This window comes from Carassius carassius, chromosome 6, assembly GCF_963082965.1.
Source record: "Carassius carassius chromosome 6, fCarCar2.1, whole genome shotgun sequence".
Lineage (NCBI taxonomy): Eukaryota > Metazoa > Chordata > Actinopteri > Cypriniformes > Cyprinidae > Carassius > Carassius carassius.
Window position 1 is genome coordinate 11,963,267 of NC_081760.1, and position 5,498 is coordinate 11,968,764.

Below are 5,498 nucleotides of genomic sequence, written 5' to 3' on the forward strand. Positions count from 1 at the left end.
GAAGGGACCATAAGGAGGTGGCTCCAGCTGGCAGCTGATCGAGAGGGCGGGCGCAAGAGACGGCTTTTGGAGAAGGCAACTGTCTAAAGTGTGCTTGTGTCTCTGTCTGTGTTGAGGGGTGGGTGGGCATGAAAGGGTTTCTGCATTTGTTAATGAATATGTTCTAAAATATGGTAATGTATTTGTTCGTTATTTTAATAAAATCCCTTAAATAATGTAAATGGTTGTATTTGTGTTTACCTGATAAATTTAAGTATGTTTGGCAGTTTCTGGGCCACATCTGGCCCGGGGACCAAGCCGACTCTCAGCCAGAAGTGTCTTAATGTATTTGGGCCAGACCTGGGCCAGATAAAAACACAAAAGTCTTTTTACAGGGTGTGGGCCGCTTCTGTGCCAGAGGAAACTGTTTATGTATGCTTTCAGTGAATGGGCCAGTTTTGGGCCGGGGACCCAGCCAGAACTGGGCCAGAACCAGAGCAAGGATACGGCCCAGAGGTGGGCCAGACAAATTTTGCTATCTGGGGATATGTATCGATAGTAGAAACATTGATCAGCAACGCTGCTATTGGCTGTTCAGCATGGCCAAAGAACGTGGCCAATTTTTCTCCCAAGCAGAACAGAGCTTTTAATGGAAGGTTATGCCGAATTTTAGTCGTTAATTAAAACGACAGGGAACACCTCAATGTCTGAAAAAGCCAGGAGAGCGGGCTGGCAAAAAGTAGCAGACAAATTAAATGCGTAAGTGCTGTCCATTGTAGATGTTTCTATCATTTTCTACAGTGTGTTTTTGCATTTTAATAATTTAATATTTACTTTCGCTAATGTCAGAGCCACCACTGGACCCACTAGAACATGGGAACAAGTAAAAGTGAAATACAAGAATATTCTACAAAATGGTAGCCTTTAATTCATACTGTCTTTTATTTTAAAAAGCCACTTTTTTTCCTTTTTAAAAGCCACTGTTAAATGATGTTTGTCTATTTATAACAGCCACCAAGAAAAAGGCTGAAAAAAAAAAAACAGGTGGTGGTCCTGCACCACCACAATATACCCCAGCAGAGGAACTGGCCCTTGGATTGAATGAAAACCGAACCATTGTGGAGGGCATCCCTGGGGGCAGCTCTTCCTCAGACCCAAAGACAGGGACCAGTAGCAGCAACGCCTTCATTACTGGTAGGCTAAATGAACGTCCAATTCTCTTAGTACACTGTAAAATGATCTGTTGCTGCATTAAATGAAGTATAATCCAAATGGCTGGTACAGTCATTTCAACTCTTCGTGAAAGTGAAAACTTCTACACTTTTAGTTAATACAATGTTGCCATGAGTTATTGATCACATTATATTTTTTACAGTGTAGTTAATTGTAATGACAACCCCTCCCCCCGTTTTTTGCAGTTTTACATAATACACCAACACTTTTACCTGTTCCCATGCAAGTGGTGGCTGAAGCATATGCAGTAAGTTGTGTACTTTTTCTAACTTGCATAAAGGGAAGAAAGTGCAACACTCTGAGTCTGTAATACCCATTTATTTCCATTGCACAGGACAGTGAAGAAACCCTCTCAGGAGACTGTCCTTTGGAGGAAGAACCTTTAAGTGCATAAATCCCTTTTACACTAATTTGTATATAGCCTACTTGTGTACCTATTCTTTCTGTCTGCAATTTGAGTTGCAGGAGTCCACACCTAGAGAAAGGCTTGCAGAAGAGTCTGCACAAAGAACTAATACAGAGGTGAACAGCGTTGTACTTTTTACTTTTGTTGCATGAGGCATGGTTTGACTTTTTTTTTTTTTTTTTTTTACAAAATGACAGGGTGACATCCGTTCCCTCTATAAACGGCATCTTCAACAAAAAATTGAGTATTTTGAGCTGAAAAAATGCAAATTAAGAGGAGAAATTGAACTTGACAACTTGAAAAAGAGAAAAATTGCTCTAAAGATAGAGTTGCTTCAATAGGACCTTCAGAGTAAGTGCTAATAGACCATTTGACACATAGTTATGTAAAGTCACCAATACTACTATCTCTAATTGCAGGCAAAAGATGACTTGCTGGCTTTTCTTTAAAGAATTGTTTAAATAAACCTCCGGGAACTAAGCATATTTGTCGTCTTTTATTACCCATCCAAAAATGGTGTTCCACAATTCTGTCCCGTGCAGCTCTGCCACTAGATTGGTCCAAGTGCACTGGCTGGAGGTCATCATCAGGCTGCACCCCCACCACAGGGATCCTCTCCTTTCTGATAGTGGCGACGTTATGCAATATGGCACATGCAACAATTATGTCACAGGCCCTGTCAGGTGCAACCCTCAGACTTTTCAGACACTGAAATCTTTCCTTTAGTTGCCCAAAGGTCATTTCGATGCGTGCCCTTGTCCTGGCTAGAGCTGCATTGTAACGGGTTTGTGGTCCAGGGTTTGGGTCAGGGAAGGGTGTCATAAAATACTGCCTGCAGACATAGCCCCTGTCTCCAAGCAGGATCCCATCAAAATCCCCTGTATAATGGAAAAATGCAGTTTTGTTAGGCTCAGCATAAGTGTGTGTGTAATACCGTGAGCTTGACATTTATGTTCCCTTACCACGTTCAAATAATGTGCATAAATGTGACTCTCTGAAAATTCTTGAGTAATGCCCTGATCCTGGCCATTTTGCTTCCACATTTGTAATATGGAACATAGTCACACACCATCTGAGAGATTTTAGTCAGTCAACTGCATACTTTTTGATTTCATTCCTTTTTTTTTGTTTTAAATGTAATAAATTACTAATCTGGAATATTATAAGTTGTAATAGTAATTTACCTGCACATTTACACTGTGAACCCCCTTTCGGTTCACAAAATCTCCTTCATTTGGGCCAGGTGGGGCCTTGATGGGGATGTGTGTGCAGTCTATGGCACCAATCACGTTAGGGAAGCCTGAATGACACATACTGTTAGTCATACTTTTTGGCATGGTCATGATTGCATGTCATTAACAATTATAAATGTACCTGCAATAGCGAAAAAATTCTGCTTTACAACCTGGGGTCTTAAGTGGCTTGGGAATATCACAAAAAACCCTAAAAACTGCTTGAGTGCCAGGTAAACTTTGCGAATGGCACGACAGACAGCACTTTTCAATAAGTTCTCTGCGTCTCCAATAGTATAAAGGAAAGTGCCACTCGCAAAGAATCTCAGGGCAATGCACACAGTCTGTGCAGTTGTCAAAGCCCGACTCCTCCGTGTTGAACACTTAATGTGTGGTTCCAACAAATTAATGATGTAAATGACACCCTCGCGAGAAAAACGGTATCTCTCAACAATTACACTTTCGCGCTGGGCTAAAGGATCCTGTCTATCCTGCAATACCCGATTAATTTGAAAAACTCTGCGAATTATTCTCGCACCTTCCGCAACAGGTTGCTCGCGTAAAAACGGACAAGACATGGCTGCGACAGACTTCCCTATCTCCTCCGCTTATAAAGCCTCAATCTAATCCTGTTTACATGAAATAAGCCTGCTCCCGAGCAGGTTTAAGCTTACGGACCTGTTGCTATGACAGCAGCTCCGGGATGAGCTTCGAAGAACCAAATGATCCAAGATCACGCCAAATCGTCAACATTCAAATCCAGCTAACTGAGTAAGCGACGTACGAAGAACGGGCCCCAGAACAAAATAATTATAAAACGAACCCAGAACTCTGGGGACGTAACACACATACAAACCCAACTTTTACTGAAAGGTGCTGTATGTGGGATTGAAACCGAGTGGATGAACTGGGTATTGCATTCCAAATACAAAATACAAATTCAAGTTTTTTGTTTTTTTTCACCCGGCCCCCTCCTCTACAGATTTGATGCCCACACAGTTTGCCAGATTGATGGCATAAACATAAATGAGGGTACTTGACGAAGAATGAAATGCACTGGGTTTTCAGCCAACTGGCAACCTGGGGATGCCAAAATACAATTAGGTAAACTGGGAATGGGCAGGTTTCCCAAAACAAAACAAAGACGACCTTCCGACCTCCACATTTGCAAAGAAAAATAACTGACCGTAGCATTGTTTTAAAGACTTTAGTCTTTGCAACTTGCAACACTATTTAGAATATCTTGTTTTATATTCAACTGATTGGAACAAATTGTGGGTGAGAAAAGGATGACAGAATTGTTATAAATTTTTTTGTGTGAACTATTCCTATCCTGTATTGGTTGGGTTTATGCAACTTGCCCCTGAACATCCTAGCAAACATTTTAGCAACATTTTTTTTTTAAACAAACAAACAATGACAAAAAAACTTTTTAACCTTCTAAAATCAGATTGACCATGTTGGGGTGTCCAGCTGAAACCAGCAAATATTAGACAACCAGCTAAGTCTGGATTGATTGATTGACTTTATTATTATTATTATTATTATTTGTAATAATTAATAATTTATATGTTTATTGTTTTACATTTACATTAAACAAAATTTAAATAATATTTAATAATGTCATTTAGGGGCACAGTGAGATGACAAAATATATTTTATATGATGAGATTATTTCACATTGAAGTCATTGCATGCTATCAGTCATAGCATCATATGCCATTTGGAGAAATGCATTTTGATACAGATTGCTGAACTGCCACTGCTGTTCAATGCCCAATTATTATTCCAGCTATTTCTTTCAGTCCTGACCTATTTGTTTTTACCTGTCTACACTCAAGTTATCATGCCAGAACAGCAATATTTTTCGATTAATGATCCAAATAAGATCTCACCATGCAGTTATTCGAGTCAAATCACACTCAGCGACCTGTTCTCTAACAAGCTATGACTTCTACCAAAAATCATCTTAGTACAGTGATATAAGAAAACATTGCCACAGCAACTGTGCACTTCAAGGTTAAGAACATGTCGTGAAGTGGAGGAAAATCTACAGTATAACTCTGCTTTTAAATATTATTGTCTGTCATATTGTCCTTGTTTAACACTGCGGTTGAGTGTATCAGGTGAGAGAGAAAAAGGGCAGCTGTGATGCAGGCAGTGCGACAGGCCTGTCATTTAGCACTGTGGGTAAGGCCTGTCGCTTTCACATTGACATGACGGCTTCGTTAACGTCTGTTAGCCCTGATAAGGCCCCACTACCCCTTGTTAAAGATAATAAACGGTACAGAGTACATGTTTTTTTTTTCTTTTTCTAGAAGTTTCAACTGCTCAGCCATGACAGAGGAAGAAAGCTTTTATTCACTCTAAAAACTGCTGGGTCAAAAAGGGACGAAACCAACGCTGGGTTATTTTAACCCAAACAGTTGGGTTATCATGTTTATCATGTTGCTTTTTTATGGTTTAAAATGACTACATTGCAGGGTTTCAAAAACCAGAGCGGGTGTTTTTTATCACTGTATTTCAGAAGGAAAACGTCTCCGGTTACTATCGTAACCTTGGTTCCCTGAGAGGCGGGAACAAGACATTACGTCAGCTAAGACGTATATGGGAACTCCTCCCTTCTCCACTTTCGCTGAAATCTTATT

General features: G+C 40.2%; 1 long non-coding RNA gene and 1 pseudogene across 1 annotated transcript; one reads left to right on the forward strand and one right to left on the reverse strand.

The window, feature by feature from the left end:
- The first annotated feature begins 1,599 nt into the window (after nucleotides 1–1,599).
- Nucleotides 1,600–2,084, forward strand: LOC132141872 (uncharacterized). Its single transcript, XR_009433944.1, has 3 exons — nucleotides 1,600–1,734; nucleotides 1,816–1,969; nucleotides 2,038–2,084. It is a non-coding gene; the product is annotated as an uncharacterized LOC132141872 (long non-coding RNA).
- A 10-nt stretch (nucleotides 2,085–2,094) lies between these two features.
- On the reverse strand, nucleotides 2,095–3,428 carry LOC132141777 (putative nuclease HARBI1; annotated as a pseudogene).
- Between the last annotated feature and the right edge of the window lie 2,070 nt (nucleotides 3,429–5,498).